The sequence below is a fragment of the Chiloscyllium punctatum genome, chromosome Y, assembly GCF_047496795.1.
Source record: "Chiloscyllium punctatum isolate Juve2018m chromosome Y, sChiPun1.3, whole genome shotgun sequence".
In the NCBI taxonomy this organism is placed as follows: domain Eukaryota; kingdom Metazoa; phylum Chordata; class Chondrichthyes; order Orectolobiformes; family Hemiscylliidae; genus Chiloscyllium; species Chiloscyllium punctatum.
The window spans coordinates 3979831-4005523 of NC_092792.1; positions in this window are offsets into that span (position 1 = coordinate 3979831).

The window sequence follows — 25693 nt, forward strand, 5'->3', positions numbered from 1 at the left end:
GTATAAATCATTAACCACTGACTCTTAGAAAATTTTCGACTCAGTACAAATCAGTAACCACTGACTCTTAGAATTTTTTCGGGTAAGGAGAAATCAGTAACCACTGATATATAGAATTTTTTCGGGTCAGTATAAATCAGTAACCACTGACACTTAGAACTTTTTCGGGTTAGTACAAATCAGTAACCAGCGACACTTAGAATTTTTTCGGGTCAGAACAATTCAGTAACCACTGACTCTTAGAATTTTTTAGCGTTAGTACAAATGAGTAACCAGCGACACTTGCAATTTATGTTGGGTCAGTATAAATCATTATCCACTGACACTTTGAAATTTATCGACTCAGTACAAATCAGTAACCAGCGACACCTAGAAGATTTTCGTTTTTGTACAAATCAGTAACCAGCTATACTTAAAATGTTTTTGGGTTAGTACAAATCAGTAACAAGCGACACTTGTAATTTTTTTTGTATCAGTAAAAATCAGTAACCACTGACACTTATAATTTTAATGGGTCAGTACAAATCAGTAACCAGAAACGCTTAGAATTATTTCGGGTTAGTATAAATCAGTAACCACTGACGCTTAGAATTTTTTCGGGTTAGTACAAATCAGTAACCAGAGACACTTAGAATTTTTTGGGGTCAGTACAAATCAGTAACCAGCGTCACTTAGAATTTTTTCAGGTCAGTACAAATCAGTAACCAGCATCACTTAGAATTGTTTCGGGTCAGTAGAAATCAGTAACCAGCGACTTGTACAATTTTTTCGGTTTATTATAAATCAGTATCCACTGACACTTAGAATTTTTTCGGTTAGTACAAATCAGTAACCACTGATATATAGAATTTTTTCGGGTTAGTACAAATCAGTAACCAGCGACACTTGCAATTTATGTCAGGTCAGTATAAATCAGTATCCACTGACACTTTGAAATTTATCGACTCAGTTCAAATCAGTAACCAGCGACACTTAGAATTTTTCGGGTCAGAACAATTCAGTAACCACTGACTCATGGAATTTTTTCAGGTAAGGAGAAATCAGTAACCACTGATATATAGAATTTTTTCGGGTCAGTATAAATCAGTAAGCACTGACACTTCGAATTTTTTCGGGTTAGTTCAAATCAGTAAGCATTGACACTTAAACTTTTTTTTGGGTCAGTCGAAATCAGTAACGAGCGGCACTTAGAATTTTTTCGGGTTAGTATAAATCAGTAACCACTGACACTTAGAACTTTTTCGGGTTAGTTCAAATCAGTAACCAGCGACACTTAGAATTTTTTCGGGTCAGAACAAATCAGTAACCACTGACTCTTAGAATTTTTTCGTGTTAGTACAAATCAGTAACCAGCGACAAATGCAATTTATGTCGGGTCAGCATAAATCATTATCCACTGACACTTTGAAATTTATCGACTCAGTACAAATCAGTAACCAGCAACACTTAGAATTTTTTTGTTTTTGTACAAATCTGTAACCAGCGACACTTAAAATGTTTTTGGGTTAGTACAAATCAGTAACCAGCGACACTTTGAAATTTTTTGGGTCTGTAGAAATCAGTAACCAGCGACACTTCTAATTTTTTTGTATCAGTACAAATCAGTAACCACTGACACTTATAATTTTAATGGGTTAGTACAAATCAGTAACCAGCGACACTTAGAATTTTTTCGGTTGAGTACAAATCAGTAACAACAGACACTTATAATTTTAATGTGTTAGTAAAAATCAGTAACCAGCGACACTTAGACATTTTTCGGGTCAGTTCAAATCAGTAACCACTGACACTAAAATTTTGTTTCAGGTCAGTACAAATCAGTAACCACTTGCGCTTAGAATTTTTTAGTGTTAGTTCAAATCAGTAACCACTGACACTTGGAATTTTTTTGGGATAGCATAAATCAGTAACCAGCAACACGTAGAATTTTTTTGGGTCAGTACAAGTCAGAAACCACTGACACTTAGAATTTTTTCGGGTTAGTACAAATCAGTAACCACTGAAACTTATAATTTTAATGGGTTAGTAAAAATCAGTAACCACTGACACTTAAATTTTGTTCAGGGGTCATTACACATCATTATCCACTTGCGCTTAGAATTATTTAGGGTTAGTACAAATCAGTAAACACTGACACGTAGAATTTTTTCGGTTTTTACAAATGAGTAACCAGCGACACTTAGAATTTTTTCGGCTCAGAACAAATCAGTAACCACTGACTCTTTGAATTTTTTCGGTTTAGTAGAAATCAGCAACCAGCGCCACTTAGAATATTTTCAGGTCAGTATAAATCATTAACCACTGACTCTTAGAAAATTTTCGACTCAGTACAAATCAGTAACCACTGACTCTTAGAATTTTTTCGGGTAAGGAGAAATCAGTAACCACTGATATATAGAATTTTTTCGGGTCAGTATAAATCAGTAAGCACTGACACTTAGAATTTTTTTCGGTTAGTACAAATCAGTAAGCATTGACACTTAAACTTTTTTTGGGTCAGTCGAAATCTGTAACGAGCGGCAATTAGAATTTTTTCGGGTTAGTATAAATCAGTAACCACTGACACTTAGAACTTTTTCGGGTTAGTACAAATCAGTAACCAGCGACACTTAGAATTTTTTCGGGTCAGAACAATTCAGTAACCACTGACTCTTAGAATTTTTTAGCGTTAGTACAAATGAGTAACCAGCGACACTTGAAATTTATGTTGGGTCAGTATAAATCATTATCCACTGACACTTTGAAATTTATCGACTCAGTACAAATCAGTAACCAGCGACACCTAGAAGATTTTCGTTTTTGTACAAATCAGTAACCAGCTATACTTAAAATGTTTTTGGGTTAGTACAAATCAGTAACAAGCGACACTTGTAATTTTTTTTGTATCAGTAAAACTCAGTAACCACTGACACTTATAATTTTAAAGGGTCAGTACAAATCAGTAACCAGAAACGCTTAGAATTATTTCGGGTTAGTATAAATCAGTAACCACTGACGCTTAGAATTTTTTCGGGTTAGTACAAATCAGTAACCAGAGACACTTAGAATTTTTTGGGGTCAGTACAAATCAGTAACCAGCGTCACTTAGAGTTTTTTCAGGTCAGTACAAATCAGTAACCAGCATCACTTAGAATTGTTTCGGGTCAGTAGAAATCAGTAACCAGCGACTTGTACAATTTTTTCGGTTTATTATAAATCAGTATCCACTGACACTTAGAATTTTTCGGTTAGTACAAATCAGTAACCACTGATATATAGAATTTTTTCGGGTTAGTACAAATCAGTAACCAGCGACACTTGCAATTTATGTCAGGTCAGTATAAATCAGTATCCACTGACACTTTGAAATTTATCGACTCAGTTCAAATCAGTAACCAGCGACACTTAGAATTTTTCGGGTCAGAACAATTCAGTAACCACTGACTCATGGAATTTTTTCAGGTAAGGAGAAATCAGTAACCACTGATATATAGAATTTTTTCGGGTCAGTATAAATCAGTAAGCACTGACACTTCGAATTTTTTCGGGTTAGTTCAAATCAGTAAGCATTGACACTTAAACTTTTTTTTGGGTCAGTCGAAATCAGTAACGAGCGGCACTTAGAATTTTTTCGGGTTAGTATAAATCAGTAACCACTGACACTTAGAACTTTTTCGGGTTAGTTCAAATCAGTAACCAGCGACACTTAGAATTTTTTCGGGTCAGAACAAATCAGTAACCACTGACTCTTAGAATTTTTTCGTGTTAGTACAAATCAGTAACCAGCGACAAATGCAATTTATGTCGGGTCAGCATAAATCATTATCCACTGACACTTTGAAATTTATCGACTCAGTACAAATCAGTAACCAGCAACACTTAGAATTTTTTTGTTTTTGTACAAATCTGTAACCAGCGACACTTAAAATGTTTTTGGGTTAGTACAAATCAGTAACCAGCGACACTTTGAAATTTTTTGGGTCTGTAGAAATCAGTAACCAGCGACACTTCTAATTTTTTTGTATCAGTACAAATCAGTAACCACTGACACTTATAATTTTAATGGGTTAGTACAAATCAGTAACCAGCGACACTTAGAATTTTTTTGGTTGAGTACAAATCAGTAACAACAGACACTTATAATTTTAATGTGTTAGTAAAAATCAGTAACCAGCGACACTTAGACATTTTTCGGGTCAGTTCAAATCAGTAACCACTGACACTAAAATTTTGTTTCAGGTCAGTACAAATCAGTAACCACTTGCGCTTAGAATTTTTTAGTGTTAGTTCAAATCAGTAACCACTGACACTTGGAATTTTTTTGGGATAGCATAAATCAGTAACCAGCAACACGTAGAATTTTTTTGGGTCAGTACAAGTCAGAAACCACTGACACTTAGAATTTTTTCGGGTTAGTACAAATCAGTAACCACTGAAACTTATAATTTTAATGGGTTAGTAAAAATCAGTAACCACTGACACTTAAATTTTGTTCAGGGGTCATTACACATCATTATCCACTTGCGCTTAGAATTATTTAGGGTTAGTACAAATCAGTAAACACTGACACGTAGAATTTTTTCGGTTTTTACAAATGAGTAACCAGCGACACTTAGAATTTTTTCGGCTCAGAACAAATCAGTAACCACTGACTCTTTGAATTTTTTCGGTTTAGTAGAAATCAGCAACCAGCGCCACTTAGAATATTTTCAGGTCAGTATAAATCATTAACCACTGACTCTTAGAAAATTTTCGACTCAGTACAAATCAGTAACCACTGACTCTTAGAATTTTTTCGGGTAAGGAGAAATCAGTAACCACTGATATATAGAATTTTTTCGGGTCAGTATAAATCAGTAAGCACTGACACTTAGAATTTTTTTCGGTTAGTACAAATCAGTAAGCATTGACACTTAAACTTTTTTTGGGTCAGTCGAAATCTGTAACGAGCGGCAATTAGAATTTTTTCGGGTTAGTATAAATCAGTAACCACTGACACTTAGAACTTTTTCGGGTTAGTACAAATCAGTAACCAGCGACACTTAGAATTTTTTCGGGTCAGAACAATTCAGTAACCACTGACTCTTAGAATTTTTTAGCGTTAGTACAAATGAGTAACCAGCGACACTTGAAATTTATGTTGGGTCAGTATAAATCATTATCCACTGACACTTTGAAATTTATCGACTCAGTACAAATCAGTAACCAGCGACACCTAGAAGATTTTCGTTTTTGTACAAATCAGTAACCAGCTATACTTAAAATGTTTTTGGGTTAGTACAAATCAGTAACAAGCGACACTTGTAATTTTTTTTGTATCAGTAAAAATCAGTAACCACTGACACTTATAATTTTAATGGGTCAGTACAAATCAGTAACCAGAAACGCTTAGAATTATTTCGGGTTAGTATAAATCAGTAACCACTGACGCTTAGAATTTTTTCGGGTTAGTACAAATCAGTAACCAGAGACACTTAGAATTTTTTCGACTCAGTACAAATCAGTAACCAGCGTCACTTAGAGTTTTTTCGGGTCAGTACAAATCAGTAACCAGCATCACTTAGAATTGTTTCGGGTCAGTAGAAATCAGTAACCATCGACTTGTACAATTTTTTCGGTTTATTATAAATCAGTATCCACTGACACTTAGAATTTTTTCGGTTAGTACAAATCAGTAACCACTGATATATAGAATTTTTTCGGGTTAGTACAAATCAGTAACCAGCGACACTTGCAATTTATGTCAGGTCAGTATAAATCAGTATCCACTGACACTTTGAAATTTATCGACTCAGTTCAAATCAGTAACCAGCGACACTTAGAATTTTTCGGGTCAGAACAATTCAGTAACCACTGACTCATGGAATTTTTTCAGGTAAGGAGAAATCAGTAACCACTGATATATAGAATTTTTTCGGGTCAGTATAAATCAGTAAGCACTGACACTTCGAATTTTTTCGGGTTAGTTCAAATCAGTAAGCATTGACACTTAAACTTTTTTTTGGGTCAGTCGAAATCAGTAACGAGCGGCACTTAGAATTTTTTCGGGTTAGTATAAATCAGTAACCACTGACACTTAGAACTTTTTCGGGTTAGTTCAAATCAGTAACCAGCGACACTTAGAATTTTTTCGGGTCAGAACAAATCAGTAACCACTGACTCTTAGAATTTTTTCGTGTTAGTACAAATCAGTAACCAGCGACAAATGCAATTTATGTCGGGTCAGCATAAATCATTATCCACTGACACTTTGAAATTTATCGACTCAGTACAAATCAGTAACCAGCAACACTTAGAATTTTTTTGTTTTTGTACAAATCTGTAACCAGCGACACTTAAAATGTTTTTGGGTTAGTACAAATCAGTAACCAGCGACACTTTGAAATTTTTTGGGTCTGTAGAAATCAGTAACCAGCGACACTTCTAATTTTTTTGTATCAGTACAAATCAGTAACCACTGACACTTATAATTTTAATGGGTTAGTACAAATCAGTAACCAGCGACACTTAGAATTTTTTCGGTTGAGTACAAATCAGTAACAACAGACACTTATAATTTTAATGTGTTAGTAAAAATCAGTAACCAGCGACACTTAGACATTTTTCGGGTCAGTCAAATCAGTAACCACTGACACTAAAATTTTTTTCAGGTCAGTACAAATCAGTAACCACTTGCGCTTAGAATTTTTTAGTGTTAGTTCAAATCAGTAACCACTGACACTTGGAATTTTTTTGGGATAGCATAAATCAGTAACCAGCAACACGTAGAAATTTTTTGGGTCAGTACAAGTCAGAAACCACTGACACTTAGAATTTTTTCGGGTTAGTACAAATCAGTAACCACTGAAACTTATAATTTTAATGGGTTAGTAAAAATCAGTAACCACTGACACTTAAATTTTGTTCAGGTCATTACACATCATTATCCACTTGCGCTTAGAATTATTTAGGGTTAGTACAAATCAGTAAACACTGACACGTAGAATTTTTTCGGTTTTTACAAATGAGTAACCAGCGACACTTAGAATTTTTTCGGCTCAGAACAAATCAGTAACCACTGACTCATGAATTTTTTCGGTTTAGTAGAAATCAGCAACCAGCGCCACTTAGAATATTTTCAGGTCAGTATAAATCATTAACCACTGACTCTTAGAAAATTTTCGACTCAGTACAAATCAGTAACCACTGATTCTTAGAATTTTTTCAGATAAGGAGAAATCAGTAACCACTGATATATAGAATTTTTTCGGGTCAGTATAAATCAGTAAGCACTGACACTTAGAATTTTTTCGGGTTAGTGCAAATCAGTAAGCATTGACACTTAAACGTTATTTTGGGTCAGTCGAAATCAGTAACGAGCGGCACTTAGAATTTTTTCGGGTTAGTATAAATCAGTAACCACTGACACTTAAAACTTTTTCGGGTTAGTACAAATCAGTAACCAGCGACACTTAGAATTTTTTCGGGTCAGAACAATTCAGTAACCACTGACTCTTAGAATTTTTTAGCGTTAGTACAAATGAGTAACCAGCGACCTTTGCAATTTATGTTGGGTCAGTATAAATCATTATGCACTGACACTTTGAAATTTATCGACTCAGTACAAATCAGTAACCAGCGACACCTAGAAGATTTTCGTTTTTGTACAAATCAGTAACCAGCTATACTTAAAATGTTTTTGGGTCAGTACAAATCAGTAACCAGATTCACTTAGAATTGTTTCGGGTCAGTAGAAATCAGTAACCAGCGACATGTACAATTTTTTCGGGTTATTATAAATCAGTATCCACTGACACTTAGAATTTTTTCGGTTAGTACAAATCAGTAACCACTGATATATAGAATTTTTTCGGGTTAGTACAAATCAGTAACCAGCGACACTTGCAATTTATGTCGGGTCAGCATAAATCAGTATCCACTGACACTTTGAAATTTATCGACTCAGTTCAAATCAGTAACCAGCGACACTTAGAATTTTTCGGGTCAGAACAAATCAGTAACCACTGACTCATGGAATTTTTTCAGGTAAGGAGAAATCAGTTACCACTGATATATAGAATTTTTTCGGGTCAGTATAAATCAGTAAGCACTGACACTTCGAATTTTTTCGGGTTAGTGCAAATCAGTAAGCATTGACACTTAAACGTTTTTTTGGGTCAGTCGAAATCAGTAACGAGCGGCACTTAGAATTTTTTCGGGTTAGTATAAATCAGTAACCACTGACACTTAGAACTTTTTCGGGTTAGTTCAAATCAGTAACCAGCGACACTTAGAATTTTTTCGGGTCAGAACAAATCAGTAACCACTGACTCTTAGAATTTTTTCGTGTTAGTACAAATCAGTAACCAGCGACAAATGCAATTTATGTCGGGTCAGCATAAATCATTATCCACTGACACTTTGAAATTTATCGACTCAGTACAAATCAGTAACCAGCAACACTTAGAATTTTTTTGTTTTTGTACAAATCTGTAACCAGCGACACTTTGAAATTTTTTGGGTCTGTAGAAATCAGTAACCAGCGACACTTCTAATTTTTTTGTATCAGTACAAATCAGTAACCACTGACACTTATAATTTTAATGGGTTAGTACAAATCAGTAACCAGCGACACTAAGAATTTTTTCGGTTGAGTACAAATCAGTAACAACAGACACTTATAATTTTAATGTGTTAGTAAAAATCAGTAACCAGCGACACTTAGACATTTTTCGGGTCAGTTCAAATCAGTAACCACTGACACTAAAATTTTTTTCAGGTCAGTACAAATCAGTAACCACTTGCGCTTAGAATTTTTTAGTGTTAGTTCAAATCAGTAACCACTGACACTTGGAATTTTTTTGGGATAGCATAAATCAGTAACCAGCAACACGTAGAATTTTTTTGGGTCAGTACAAGTCAGAAACCACTGACACTTAGAATTGTTTCGGGTTAGTACAAATCAGTAACCACTGAAACTTATAATTTTAATGGGTTAGTAAAAATCAGTAACCACTGACACTTAAATTTTGTTCAGGGGTCATTACACATCATTATCCACTTGCGCTTAGAATTATTTAGGGTTAGTACAAATCAGTAAACACTGACACGTAGAATTTTTTCGGTTTTTACAAATGAGTAACCAGCGACACTTAGAATTTTTTCGGCTCAGAACAAATCAGTAACCACTGACTCTTTGAATTTTTTCGGTTTAGTAGAAATCAGCAACCAGCGCCACTTAGAATATTTTCAGGTCAGTATAAATCATTAACCACTGACTCTTAGAAAATTTTCGACTCAGTACAAATCAGTAACCACTGACACTTAGAATTTTTTCGGGTAAGGAGAAATCAGTAACCACTGATATATAGAATTTTTTCGGGTCAGTATAAATCAGTAAGCACTGACACTTAGAATTTTTTTCGGTTAGTACAAATCAGTAAGCATTGACACTTAAACTTTTTTTGGGTCAGTCGAAATCTGTAACGAGCGGCAATTAGAATTTTTTCGGGTTAGTATAAATCAGTAACCACTGACACTTAGAACTTTTTCGGGTTAGTACAAATCAGTAACCAGCGACACTTAGAATTTTTTCGGGTCAGAACAATTCAGTAACCACTGACTCTTAGAATTTTTTAGCGTTAGTACAAATGAGTAACCAGCGACACTTGCAATTTATGTTGGGTCAGTATAAATCATTATCCACTGACACTTTGAAATTTATCGACTCAGTACAAATCAGTAACCAGCGACACCTAGAAGATTTTCGTTTTTGTACAAATCAGTAACCAGCTATACTTAAAATGTTTTTGGGTTAGTACAAATCAGTAACAAGCGACACTTGTAATTTTTTTTGTATCAGTAAAAATCAGTAACCACTGACACTTATAATTTTAATGGGTCAGTACAAATCAGTAACCAGAAACGCTTAGAATTATTTCGGGTTAGTATAAATCAGTAACCACTGACGCTTAGAATTTTTTCGGGTTAGTACAAATCAGTAACCAGAGACACTTAGAATTTTTTCGACTCAGTACAAATCAGTAACCAGCGTCACTTAGAGTTTTTTCGGGTCAGTACAAATCAGTAACCAGCATCACTTAGAATTGTTTCGGGTCAGTAGAAATCAGTAACCAGTGACTTGTACAATTTTTTCGGTTTATTATAAATCAGTATCCACTGACACTTAGAATTTTTTCGGTTAGTACAAATCAGTAACCACTGATATATAGAATTTTTTCGGGTTAGTACAAATCAGTAACCAGCGACACTTGCAATTTATGTCAGGTCAGTATAAATCAGTATCCACTGACACTTTGAAATTTATCGACTCAGTTCAAATCAGTAACCAGCGACACTTAGAATTTTTCGGGTCAGAACAATTCAGTAACCACTGACTCATGGAATTTTTTCAGGTAAGGAGAAATCAGTAACCACTGATATATAGAATTTTTTCGGGTCAGTATAAATCAGTAAGCACTGACACTTCGAATTTTTTCGGGTTAGTTCAAATCAGTAAGCATTGACACTTAAACTTTTTTTTGGGTCAGTCGAAATCAGTAACGAGCGGCACTTAGAATTTTTTCGGGTTAGTATAAATCAGTAACCACTGACACTTAGAACTTTTTCGGGTTAGTTCAAATCAGTAACCAGCGACACTTAGAATTTTTTCGGGTCAGAACAAATCAGTAACCACTGACACTAAAATTTTTTTCAGGTCAGTAGAAATCAGTAACCACTTGCGCTTAGAATTTTTTAGTGTTAGTTCCAATCAGTAACCACTGACACTTGGAATTTTTTTGGGTTAACATAAATCAGTAACCAGCGACCCGTAGAAATTTTTTGGGTCAGTACAAGTCAGAAACCACTGACACTTAGAATTTTTTTGTTTTTGTACAAATCAGTAACCACTGACACTTATAATTTTAATGGGTTAGTAAAAATCAGTAACCACTGACACTTAAATTTTATTCGGGTCATTACACATCATTAACCACTTGCGCTTAGAATTATTTAGGGTAGTACAAATCAGTAACCACTGACACTTAAACTTTTTTCGGTTAGTACAAATCAGTAACCAGGGTCACTTAGAATTTTTTTGAGTCGGTACAAATCAGTAACCAGCGTCAGATTGAAATTTTTCGGGTTAGTACAAATCAGTAACCAGCGATACTTAGAATTATTTCGGGTCTGTTGAAATCTGTAACCACTGACACTTAGACTTTTTTCCGTGTCAGTACAAATCAGTAACCAGCGACACTTAGAATTATTTCGGGTTAGTATAAATCAGTAACCACTGACGCTTAGAAGTTTTTCGGGTTAGTATAAATCAGTAACCAGCGACACTTAGAATTTTTTCGGTTCAGAACAAATCAGTAACCACTGACTCTTAGGATTTTTTCGGGTAAGGAGAAATCAGTAACCAGCGGCACTTAGAATTTTTTCGGGTGAGTACAAATCAGTAACCAACGTCTGATTGAAATTTTTCGGGTTAGTACAAATCAGTAACCAGCGACACTTAGAAAATTTTTGACTCAGTACAAATGAGTAACCAGCGACACTTAGAAGTTTTTCGTTTTTGAACAAATTAGTAACCAGCTACACTTAAAATGTTTTTGGGTTAGTACAAATCAGTAACCAGCGACACTTAGCATTATTTTGGGTTAGTATAAATCAGTAACCACTGACACTTATAATTCTTTTCGTGTCAGTACAAATCAGTCACCAGCGGCACTTAGAATTTTTTCGGGTCTGTAGAAATCTGTAACCACTGACACTTTTAATTATTTTCGTGTCTGTACAAATAAGTAACCAGCATCACTTAGAATTTTTTCGGGACAGTAGAAAACAGTAACCACTGATATATAGAATTTTTTCGGTTAGTACAAATCAGTAACCAGCGACACTTAGAATTTTTTCGGGTCAGTACAAATCAGTAACCAGCGACACTTAGAATTTTTTCGGGTCAGAACAAATCAGTAACCACTGACTCTTAGAATTTTTTCGTGTTAGTACAAATCAGTAACCAGCGACAAATGCAATTTATGTCGGGTCAGCATAAATCATTATCCACTGACACTTTGAAATTTATCGACTCAGTACAAATCAGTAACCAGCAACACTTAGAATTTTTTTGTTTTTGTACAAATCTGTAACCAGCGACACTTTGAAATTTTTTGGGTCTGTAGAAATCAGTAACCAGCGACACTTCTAATTTTTTTGTATCAGTACAAATCAGTAACCACTGACACTTATAATTTTAATGGGTTAGTACAAATCAGTAACCAGCGACACTAAGAATTTTTTCGGTTGAGTACAAATCAGTAACAACAGACACTTATAATTTTAATGTGTTAGTAAAAATCAGTAACCAGCGACACTTAGACATTTTTCGGGTCAGTTCAAATCAGTAACCACTGACACTAAAATTTTTTTCAGGTCAGTACAAATCAGTAACCACTTGCGCTTAGAATTTTTTAGTGTTAGTTCAAATCAGTAACCACTGACACTTGGAATTTTTTTGGGATAGCATAAATCAGTAACCAGCAACACGTAGAATTTTTTTGGGTCAGTACAAGTCAGAAACCACTGACACTTAGAATTTTTTCGGGTTAGTACAAATCAGTAACCACTGAAACTTATAATTTTAATGGGTTAGTAAAAATCAGTAACCACTGACACTTAAATTTTGTTCAGGGGTCATTACACATCATTATCCACTTGCGCTTAGAATTATTTAGGGTTAGTACAAATCAGTAAACACTGACACGTAGAATTTTTTCGGTTTTTACAAATGAGTAACCAGCGACACTTAGAATTTTTTCGGCTCAGAACAAATCAGTAACCACTGACTCTTTGAATTTTTTCGGTTTAGTAGAAATCAGCAACCAGCGCCACTTAGAATATTTTCAGGTCAGTATAAATCATTAACCACTGACTCTTAGAAAATTTTCGACTCAGTACAAATCAGTAACCACTGACTCTTAGAATTTTTTCGGGTAAGGAGAAATCAGTAACCACTGATATATAGAATTTTTTCGGGTCAGTATAAATCAGTAAGCACTGACACTTAGAATTTTTTTCGGTTAGTACAAATCAGTAAGCATTGACACTTAAACTTTTTTTGGGTCAGTCGAAATCTGTAACGAGCGGCAATTAGAATTTTTTCGGGTTAGTATAAATCAGTAACCACTGACACTTAGAACTTTTTCGGGTTAGTACAAATCAGTAACCAGCGACACTTAGAATTTTTTCGGGTCAGAACAATTCAGTAACCACTGACTCTTAGAATTTTTTAGCGTTAGTACAAATGAGTAACCAGCGACACTTGCAATTTATGTTGGGTCAGTATAAATCATTATCCACTGACACTTTGAAATTTATCGACTCAGTACAAATCAGTAACCAGCGACACCTAGAAGATTTTCGTTTTTGTACAAATCAGTAACCAGCTATACTTAAAATGTTTTTGGGTTAGTACAAATCAGTAACAAGCGACACTTGTAATTTTTTTTGTATCAGTAAAAATCAGTAACCACTGACACTTATAATTTTAATGGGTCAGTACAAATCAGTAACCAGAAACGCTTAGAATTATTTCGGGTTAGTATAAATCAGTAACCACTGACGCTTAGAATTTTTTCGGGTTAGTACAAATCAGTAACCAGAGACACTTAGAATTTTTTCGACTCAGTACAAATCAGTAACCAGCGTCACTTAGAGTTTTTTCGGGTCAGTACAAATCAGTAACCAGCATCACTTAGAATTGTTTCGGGTCAGTAGAAATCAGTAACCAGTGACTTGTACAATTTTTTCGGTTTATTATAAATCAGTATCCACTGACACTTAGAATTTTTTCGGTTAGTACAAATCAGTAACCACTGATATATAGAATTTTTTCGGGTTAGTACAAATCAGTAACCAGCGACACTTGCAATTTATGTCAGGTCAGTATAAATCAGTATCCACTGACACTTTGAAATTTATCGACTCAGTTCAAATCAGTAACCAGCGACACTTAGAATTTTTCGGGTCAGAACAATTCAGTAACCACTGACTCATGGAATTTTTTCAGGTAAGGAGAAATCAGTAACCACTGATATATAGAATTTTTTCGGGTCAGTATAAATCAGTAAGCACTGACACTTCGAATTTTTTCGGGTTAGTTCAAATCAGTAAGCATTGACACTTAAACTTTTTTTTGGGTCAGTCGAAATCAGTAACGAGCGGCACTTAGAATTTTTTCGGGTTAGTATAAATCAGTAACCACTGACACTTAGAACTTTTTCGGGTTAGTTCAAATCAGTAACCAGCGACACTTAGAATTTTTTCGGGTCAGAACAAATCAGTAACCACTGACACTAAAATTTTTTTCAGGTCAGTAGAAATCAGTAACCACTTGCGCTTAGAATTTTTTAGTGTTAGTTCCAATCAGTAACCACTGACACTTGGAATTTTTTTGGGTTAACATAAATCAGTAACCAGCGACCCGTAGAAATTTTTTGGGTCAGTACAAGTCAGAAACCACTGACACTTAGAATTTTTTTGTTTTTGTACAAATCAGTAACCACTGACACTTATAATTTTAATGGGTTAGTAAAAATCAGTAACCACTGACACTTAAATTTTATTCGGGTCATTACACATCATTAACCACTTGCGCTTAGAATTATTTAGGGTAGTACAAATCAGTAACCACTGACACTTAAACTTTTTTCGGTTAGTACAAATCAGTAACCAGGGTCACTTAGAATTTTTTTGAGTCGGTACAAATCAGTAACCAGCGTCAGATTGAAATTTTTCGGGTTAGTACAAATCAGTAACCAGCGATACTTAGAATTATTTCGGGTCTGTTGAAATCTGTAACCACTGACACTTAGACTTTTTTCCGTGTCAGTACAAATCAGTAACCAGCGACACTTAGAATTATTTCGGGTTAGTATAAATCAGTAACCACTGACGCTTAGAAGTTTTTCGGGTTAGTATAAATCAGTAACCAGCGACACTTAGAATTTTTTCGGTTCAGAACAAATCAGTAACCACTGACTCTTAGGATTTTTTCGGGTAAGGAGAAATCAGTAACCAGCGGCACTTAGAATTTTTTCGGGTGAGTACAAATCAGTAACCAACGTCTGATTGAAATTTTTCGGGTTAGTACAAATCAGTAACCAGCGACACTTAGAAAATTTTTGACTCAGTACAAATGAGTAACCAGCGACACTTAGAAGTTTTTCGTTTTTGAACAAATTAGTAACCAGCTACACTTAAAATGTTTTTGGGTTAGTACAAATCAGTAACCAGCGACACTTAGCATTATTTTGGGTTAGTATAAATCAGTAACCACTGACACTTATAATTCTTTTCGTGTCAGTACAAATCAGTCACCAGCGGCACTTAGAATTTTTTCGGGTCTGTAGAAATCTGTAACCACTGACACTTTTAATTATTTTCGTGTCTGTACAAATAAGTAACCAGCATCACTTAGAATTTTTTCGGGACAGTAGAAAACAGTAACCACTGATATATAGAATTTTTTCGGTTAGTACAAATCAGTAACCAGCGACACTTAGAATTTTTTCGGGTCAGTACAAATCAGTAACCACCGACACTTAGAAATTTATTGGGTCAGTACAAATCAGAAACCACTAATATTTAGAATTTTTTCGGGTTAGTACAAATCAGTAACCAGCGACACTTAGAAATTTTTTGACTCAGTACAAATCATTAACCAGCGACACTTAGAAGTTTTTCGTTTTTGTACAAATTAGTAACCAGCTACACTTAAAATATTTTTGGGTTAGTACAAATCAGTAACCAGCGACACTTGGCATTATTTCGGGTTAGTATAAATCAGTAACCACTGACGCTTAGAACTTTTCGGGTTAGTACAAATCAGTAACCAACGGCACTTAGTATTTTTTCGGGTCTGTAGAAATCTGTAACCACTGACACTTATAATTCTTTTCGTGTCAGTACAAATCAGTAACCAGCGGCACTTAGAATTGTTTCGGGTCAGTAGAAATCAGTAACCACTGATATATAGAATTTTTTCAGTTAGTAGAAATCAGTAACCAGCGACACTTAGAATTTTTTCGGGTCAGTACAAATCAGTAACCACCGACACTTAGAAATGTTATGGGTTAATAAAAATCAGTAATCAGCGAGACTTAGATTTTTTTTTGGATAGTTCAAATCAGTAACCACAGACACTTATAATTTTAATGGGTAGTAAAAATCAGTAACCACTGACACTTAAATTTTGTTCGGGTCATTACACATCATTATCCACTTGCGCTTAGAATTATTTAGGGTTAGTACAAATCAGTAAACACTGACACGTAGAATTTTTTCGGTTTTTACAAATGAGTAACCAGCGACACTTAGAATTTTTTCGGCTCAGAACAAATCAGTAACCACTGACTCTTTGAATTTTTTCGGTTTAGTAGAAATCAGCAACCAGCGCCACTTAGAATATTTTCAGGTCAGTATAAATCATTAACCACTGACTCTTAGAAAATTTTCGACTCAGTACAAATCAGTAACCACTGACTCTTAGAATTTTTTCGGGTAAGGAGAAATCAGTAACCACTGATATATAGAATTTTTTCGGGTCAGTATAAATCAGTAAGCACTGACACTTAGAATTTTTTTCGGTTAGTACAAATCAGTAAGCATTGACACTTAAACTTTTTTTGGGTCAGTCGAAATCTGTAACGAGCGGCAATTAGAATTTTTTCGGGTTAGTATAAATCAGTAACCACTGACACTTAGAACTTTTTCGGGTTAGTACAAATCAGTAACCAGCGACACTTAGAATTTTTTCGGGTCAGAACAATTCAGTAACCACTGACTCTTAGAATTTTTTAGCGTTAGTACAAATGAGTAACCAGCGACACTTGCAATTTATGTTGGGTCAGTATAAATCATTATCCACTGACACTTTGAAATTTATCGACTCAGTACAAATCAGTAACCAGCGACACCTAGAAGATTTTCGTTTTTGTACAAATCAGTAACCAGCTATACTTAAAATGTTTTTGGGTTAGTACAAATCAGTAACAAGCGACACTTGTAATTTTTTTTGTATCAGTAAAAATCAGTAACCACTGACACTTATAATTTTAAAGGGTCAGTACAAATCAGTAACCAGAAACGCTTAGAATTATTTCGGGTTAGTATAAATCAGTAACCACTGACGCTTAGAATTTTTTCGGGTTAGTACAAATCAGTAACCAGAGACACTTAGAATTTTTTCGACTCAGTACAAATCAGTAACCAGCGTCACTTAGAGTTTTTTCGGGTCAGTACAAATCAGTAACCAGCATCACTTAGAATTGTTTCGGGTCAGTAGAAATCAGTAACCATCGACTTGTACAATTTTTTCGGTTTATTATAAATCAGTATCCACTGACACTTAGAATTTTTTCGGTTAGTACAAATCAGTAACCACTGATATATAGAATTTTTTCGGGTTAGTACAAATCAGTAACCAGCGACACTTGCAATTTATGTCAGGTCAGTATAAATCAGTATCCACTGACACTTTGAAATTTATCGACTCAGTTCAAATCAGTAACCAGCGACACTTAGAATTTTTCGGGTCAGAACAATTCAGTAACCACTGACTCATGGAATTTTTTCAGGTAAGGAGAAATCAGTAACCACTGATATATAGAATTTTTTCGGGTCAGTATAAATCAGTAAGCACTGACACTTCGAATTTTTTCGGGTTAGTTCAAATCAGTAAGCATTGACACTTAAACTTTTTTTTGGGTCAGTCGAAATCAGTAACGAGCGGCACTTAGAATTTTTTCGGGTTAGTATAAATCAGTAACCACTGACACTTAGAACTTTTTCGGGTTAGTTCAAATCAGTAACCAGCGACACTTAGAATTTTTTCGGGTCAGAACAAATCAGTAACCACTGACTCTTAGAATTTTTTCGTGTTAGTACAAATCAGTAACCAGCGACAAATGCAATTTATGTCGGGTCAGCATAAATCATTATCCACTGACACTTTGAAATTTATCGACTCAGTACAAATCAGTAACCAGCAACACTTAGAATTTTTTTGTTTTTGTACAAATCTGTAACCAGCGACACTTAAAATGTTTTTGGGTTAGTACAAATCAGTAACCAGCGACACTTTGAAATTTTTTGGGTCTGTAGAAATCAGTAACCAGCGACACTTCTAATTTTTTTGTATCAGTACAAATCAGTAACCACTGACACTTATAATTTTAATGGGTTAGTACAAATCAGTAACCAGCGACACTTAGAATTTTTTCGGTGGAGTACAAATCAGTAACAACAGACACTTATAATTTTAATGTGTTAGTAAAAATCAGTAACCAGCGACACTTAGACATTTTTCGGGTCAGTCAAATCAGTAACCACTGACACTAAAATTTTTTTCAGGTCAGTACAAATCAGTAACCACTTGCGCTTAGAATTTTTTAGTGTTAGTTCAAATCAGTAACCACTGACACTTGGAATTATTTTGGGATAGCATAAATCAGTAACCAGCAACACGTAGAAATTTTTTGGGTCAGTACAAGTCTGAAACCACTGACACTTAGAATTTTTTCGGGTTAGTACAAATCAGTAACCACTGAAACTTATAATTTTAATGGGTTAGTAAAAATCAGTAACCACTGACACCTAAATTTTGTTCAGGTCATTACACATCATTATCCACTTGCGCTTAGAATTATTTAGGGTTAGTACAAATCAGTAAACACTGACACGTAGAATTTTTTCGGTTTTTACAAATGAGTAACCAGCGACACTTAGAATTTTTTCGGCTCAGAACAAATCAGTAACCACTGACTCATGAATTTTTTCGGTTTAGTAGAAATCAGCAACCAGCGCCACTTAGAATATTTTCAGGTCAGTATAAATCATTAACCACTGACTCTTAGAAAATTTTCGACTCAGTACAAATCAGTAACCACTGACTCTTAGAATTTTTTCGGGTAAGGAGAAATCAGTAACCACTGATATATAGAATTTTTTCGGGTCAGTATAAATCAGTAAGCACTGACACTTAGAATTTTTTCGGGTTAGTGCAAATCAGTAAGCATTGACACTTAAACGTTTTTTTGGGTCAGTCGAAATCAGTAACGAGCGGCACTTAGAATTTTTTCGGGTTAGTATAAATCAGTAACCACTGACACTTAGAACTTTTTCGGGTTAGTTCAAATCAGTAACCAGCGACACTTAGAATTTTTTCGGGTCAGAACAATTCAGTAACCACTGACTCTTAGAATTTTTTAGCGTTAGTACAAATGAGTAACCAGCGACCCTTGCAATTTATGTTGGGTCAGTATAAATCATTATTCACTGACACTTTGAAATTTATCGACTCAGTACAAATCAGTAACCAGCGACACCTAGAAGATTTTCGTTTTTGTACAAATCAGTAACCAGCTATACTTAAAATGTTTTTGGGTTAGTACAAATCAGTAACAAGCGACACTTGTAATTCTATTTGTATCAGTAAAAATCAGTAACCACTGACACTTATAATTTTAATGCGTCAGTACAAATCAGTAACCAGAAACGCTTAGAATTATTTCGGGTTAGTACAAATCAGTAACCAGAGACACTTAGAATTTTTTTGGGTCAGTACAAATCAGTAACCAGCGTCACTTAGAGTTTTTTCGGGTCAGTACAAATCAGTAACCAGCATCACTTAGAATTGTTTCGGGTCAGTAGAAATCAGTAACCAGCGACATGTACAATTTTTTCGGGTTATTATAAATCAGTATCCACTGACACTTAGAATTTTTTCGGTTAGTACAAATCAGTAACCACTGATATATAGAATTTTTTCGGGTTAGTACAAATCAGTAACCAGCGACACTTGCAATTTATGTCGGGTCAGTATAAATCAGTATCCACTGACACTTTGAAATTTATCGACACAGTTCAAATCAGTAACCGGCGACACTTAGAATTTTTCGGGTCAGAACAAATCAGTAACCACTGACTCATGGAATTTTTTCAGGTAAGGAGAAATCAGTAACCACTGAAAAATAGAATTTTTTCGGGTCAGTATAAATCAGTAAGCACTGACACTTCGAATTTTTTCGGGTTAGTGCAAATCAGTAAGCATTGACACTTAAACTTTTTTTTGGGTCAGTCGAAATCAGTAACGAGCGGCACTTAGAATTTTTTCGGGTTAGTATAAATCAGTAACCACTGACACTTAGAATTTTTTCGTGTTAGTACAAATCAGTAACCAGCGACAAATGCAATTTATGTCGGGTCAGCATAAATCATTATCCACTCACACTTTGAAATTTATCGACTCAGTACAAATCAGTAACCAGCAACACTTAGAATTTTTTTGTTTTTGTACAAATCTGTAACCAGCGACACTTAAAATGTTTTTGGGTTAGTACAAATCAGTAACCAGCGACACTTTGAAATTTTTTGGGTCTGTAGAAATCAGTAACCAGCGACACTTCTAATTTTTTTGTATCAGTACAAATCAGTAACCACTGACACTTATAATTTTAATGGGTTAGTACAAATCAGTAACCAGCGACACTTAGAATTTTTTCGGTTGAGTACAAATCAGTAACAACAGACACTTATAATTTTAATGTGTTAGTAAAAATCAGTAACCAGCGACACTTAGACATTTTTCAGGACAGTTCAAATCAGTAACCACTGACACTTATAATTTTAATGGGTAGTAAAAATCAGTAACCACTGACACTTAAATTTTGTTCGGGTCATTACACATCATTATCCACTTGCGCTTAGAATTATTTACGGTTAGTACAAATCAGTAAACACTGATACTTTGAATTTTTTCAGTTAGTACAAATGAGTAACCAGCGACACTTAGAATTTTTTCGGCTCAGAACAAATCAGTAACCACTGACTCTTTGAATTTTTTTGGTTTAGTACACATCAGCAAAAAGCGCCACTTAGAATATTTTCAGGTCAGTATAAATCAGTAACCACTGACTCTTAGAAAATTTTCGACTCAGTACAAATCAGTAACCAGCATCACTTAGAATTGTTTCGGGTCAGTAGAAATCAGTAACCTGCGACATGTACAATTTATTCGGGTCAGTATACTTCAGTATCCACTGACACTTAGAATTTTTTCGGTTAGTACAAATAAGTAACCACTAATATATAGAATTCTTTCGGGTTAGTATAAATCAGTAACCAGCGACACTTGCAATTTATGTCGGGTCAGTATAAATACAGTATCCACTGACACTTTGAAATTTATCGACTCAGTACAAAGCAGTAACCAGCCACACTTAGAATTTTTTTGGGTTATTATAAATCAGTAACCACTGACACGTAGAATTTTTTCGGGTTAGTGCAAATCAGTAAGCATTGACACAAACTTTTTTTGGGGTCAGTCGAAATCAGTAACCAGCGGCACTTAGAATTTTTTCAGGTCTGTAGAAATCTGTAACCACTGACGCTTAGAATTTTTTTGGGTTAGTACAAATCAGTAACCAGAGACACTTAGAATTTTTTTGTGTCAGTACAAATCAGTAACCAGCGACACTTAGAATTTTTTCGGTAGACTACAAATCAGTAAAACCTGACACTTATAATTTTAATGTGTTAGTAAAAATCAGTAAACAGCGACTCTTAGATTTTTTTTGGGTCAGTTCAAATCAGTCACCAGTGACATTAGAATTTTTTCAGGTTAGTATAAATCAGTAACCACTGACACTTAGAATTTTTTCGGGTTAGTGGAAATCAGTAAGCATTGACACTTAAACTTTTTTTGGGGTCAGTCGAAATCAGCAACCAGAGGCACTTAGAATTTTTTCGGGTCTGTAGAAATCTGTAACCACTGACACTTAGAATTTTTTTCATGTCAGTACAAATCAGTAACCAGCGACGCTTAGAATTATTTCGGGTTAGTATAAATCAGTAACCACTGACGCTTAGAATTTTTTCGGGTTAGTACAAATCAGTAACCAGAGACACTTAGAATTATTTTGTGTCAGTACAAATCAGTAACCACCGACACTTAGAATTTTTTCGGTTTGGGAGAAATCAGCAAATAGCGCCACTTAGAATTTTTTCAGGTCAGTATAAATCAGTAACCACTGAGTCTTAGAAAATTTTCGACTCAGTACAAATCAGTAACCAGTGACACTTAGAAATTTTTCGACTCAGGACAAATCAGTAACCAGCCTCACTTAGAATTTTTTCGGGTCAGTACAAATCAGTAACCAGCATCACTTAGAATTGTTTCGGGTAAGTAGAAATCAGTAAGCAGCGACATGTACAATTTTTTCGGGTCAGTATAAATCAGTATACACTGACACTTAGAATTTTTTCGGTTAGTACAAATCAGTAACCACTGATATATAGAAATTTATCGACTCAGTTCAAATCAGTAACCAGCGACACTTAGAATTTTTCGGGTCAGAACAAATCAGTAACCACTGACTCATGGAATTTTTTCAGGTAAGGAGAAATCAGTTACCACTGATATATAGAATTTTTTCGGGTCAGTATAAATCAGTAAGCACTGACACTTCGAATTTTTTCGGGTTAGTGCAAATCAGTAAGCATTGACACTTAAACGTTTTTTTGGGTCAGTCGAAATCAGTAACGAGCGGCACTTAGAATTTTTTCGGGTTAGTATAAATCAGTAACCACTGACACTTAGAACTTTTTCGGGTTAGTTCAAATCAGTAACCAGCGACACTTAGAATTTTTTCGGGTCAGAACAAATCAGTAACCACTGACTCTTAGAATTTTTTCGTGTTAGTACAAATCAGTAACCAGCGACAAATGCAATTTATGACGGGTCAGCATAAATCATTATCCACTGACACTTTGAAATTTATCGACTCAGTACAAATCAGTAACCAGCAACACTTAGAATTTTTTTGTTTTTGTACAAATCTGTAACCAGCGACACTTAAAATGTTTTTGGGTTAGTACAAATCAGTAACCAGCGACACTTTGAAATTTTTTGGGTCTGTAGAAATCAGTAACCAGCGACACTTCTAATTTTTTTGTATCAGTACAAATCAGTAACCACTGACACTTATAATTTTAATGGGTTAGTACAAATCAGTAACCAGCGACACTAAGAATTTTTTCGGTTGAGTACAAATCAGTAACAACAGACACTTATAATTTTAATGTGTTAGTAAAAATCAGTAACCAGCGACACTTAGACATTTTTCGGGTCAGTTCAAATCAGTAACCACTGACACTAAAATTTTGTTTCAGGTCAGTACAAATCAGTAACCACTTGCGCTTAGAATTTTTTAGTGTTAGTTCAAATCAGTAACCACTGACACTTGGAATTTTTTTGGGATAGCATAAATCAGTAACCAGCAACACGTAGAATTTTTTTGGGTCAGTACAAGTCAGAAACCACTGACACTTAGAATTTTTTCGGGTTAGTACAAATCAGTAACCACTGAAACTTATAATTTTAATGGGTTAGTAAAAATCATTAACCACTGACACTTAAATTTTGTTCAGGTCATTACACATCATTATCCACTTGCGCTTAGAATTATTTAGGGTTAGTACAAATCAGTAAACACTGACACGTAGAATTTTTTCGGTTTTTACAAATGAGTAACCAGCGACACTTAGAATTTTTTCGGCTCAGAACAAATCAGTAACCACTGACTCTTTGAATTTTTTCGGTTTAGTAGAAATCAGCAACCAGCGCCACTTAGAATATTTTCAGGTCAGTATAAATCATTAACCACTGACTCTTAGAAAATTTTCGACTCAGTACAAATCAGTAACCACTGACTCTTAGAATTTTTTCGGGTAAGGAGAAATCAGTAACCACTGATATATAGAATTTTTTCGGGTCAGTATAAATCAGTAAGCACTGACACTTAGAATTTTTTTCGGTTAGTACAAATCAGTAAGCATTGACACAAACTTTTTTTGGGTCAGTCGAAATCTGTAACGAGCGGCAATTAGAATTTTTTCGGGTTAGTATAAATCAGTAACCACTGACACTTAGAACTTTTTCGGGTTAGTACAAATCAGTAACCAGCGACACTTAGAATTTTTTCGGGTCAGAACAATTCAGTAACCACTGACTCTTAGAATTTTTTAGCGTTAGTACAAATGAGTAACCAGCGACACTTGCAATTTATGTTGGGTCAGTATAAATCATTATCCACTGACACTTTGAAATTTATCGACTCAGTACAAATCAGTAACCAGCGACACCTAGAAGATTTTCGTTTTTGTACAAATCAGTAACCAGCTATACTTAAAATGTTTTTGGGTTAGTACAAATCAGTAACAAGCGACACTTGTAATTTTTTTTGTATCAGTAAAAATCAGTAACCACTGACACTTATAATTTTAATGGGTCAGTACAAATCAGTAACCAGAAACGCTTAGAATTATTTCGGGTTAGTATAAATCAGTAACCACTGACGCTTAGAATTTTTTCGGGTTAGTACAAATCAGTAACCAGAGACACTTAGAATTTTTTTGGGTCAGTACAAATCAGTAACCAGCGTCACTTAGAGTTTTTTCGGGTCAGTACAAATCAGTAACCAGCATCACTTAGAATTGTTTCGGGTCAGTAGAAATCAGTAACCAGCGACTTGTACAATTTTTTCGGTTTATTATAAATCAGTATCCACTGACACTTAGAATTTTTTCGGTTAGTACAAATCAGTAACCACTGATATATAGAATTTTTTCGGGTTAGTACAAATCAGTAACCAGCGACACTTGCAATTTATGTCAGGTCAGTATAAATCAGTATCCACTGACACTTTGAAATTTATCGACTCAGTTCAAATCAGTAACCAGCGACACTTAGAATTTTTCGGGTCAGAACAATTCAGTAACCACTGACTCATGGAATTTTTTCAGGTAAGGAGAAATCAGTAACCACTGATATATAGAATTTTTTCGGGTCAGTATAAATCAGTAAGCACTGACACTTCGAATTTTTTCGGGTTAGTTCAAATCAGTAAGCATTGACACTTAAACTTTTTATTGGGTCAGTCGAAATCAGTAACGAGCGGCACTTAGAATTTTTTCGGGTTAGTATAAATCAGTAACCACTGACACTTAGAACTTTTTCGGGTTAGTTCAAATCAGTAACCAGCGACACTTAGAATTTTTTCGGGTCAGAACAAATCAGTAACCACTGACTCTTAGAATTTTTTCGTGTTAGTACAAATCAGTAACCAGCGACAAATGCAATTTATGTCGGGTCAGCATAAATCATTATCCACTGACACTTTGAAATTTATCGACTCAGTACAAATCAGTAACCAGCGACACTTAAAATGTTTTTGGGTTAGTACAAATCAGTAACCAGCGACACTTTGAAATTTTTTGGGTCTGTAGAAATCAGTAACCAGCGACACTTCTAATTTTTTTGTATCAGTACAAATCAGTAACCACTGACACTTATAATTTTAATGGGTTAGTACAAATCAGTAACCAGCGACACTTAGAATTTTTTCGGTTGAGTACAAATCAGTAACAACAGACACTTATAATTTTAATGTGTTAGTAAAAATCAGTAACCAGCGACACTTAGACATTTTTCGGGTCAGTCAAATCAGTAACCACTGACACTAAAATTTTTTTCAGGTCAGTACAAATCAGTAACCACTTGCGCTTAGAATTTTTTAGTGTTAGTTCAAATCAGTAACCACTGACACTTGGAATTTTTTTGGGATAGCATAAATCAGTAACCAGCAACACGTAGAAATTTTTTGGGTCAGTA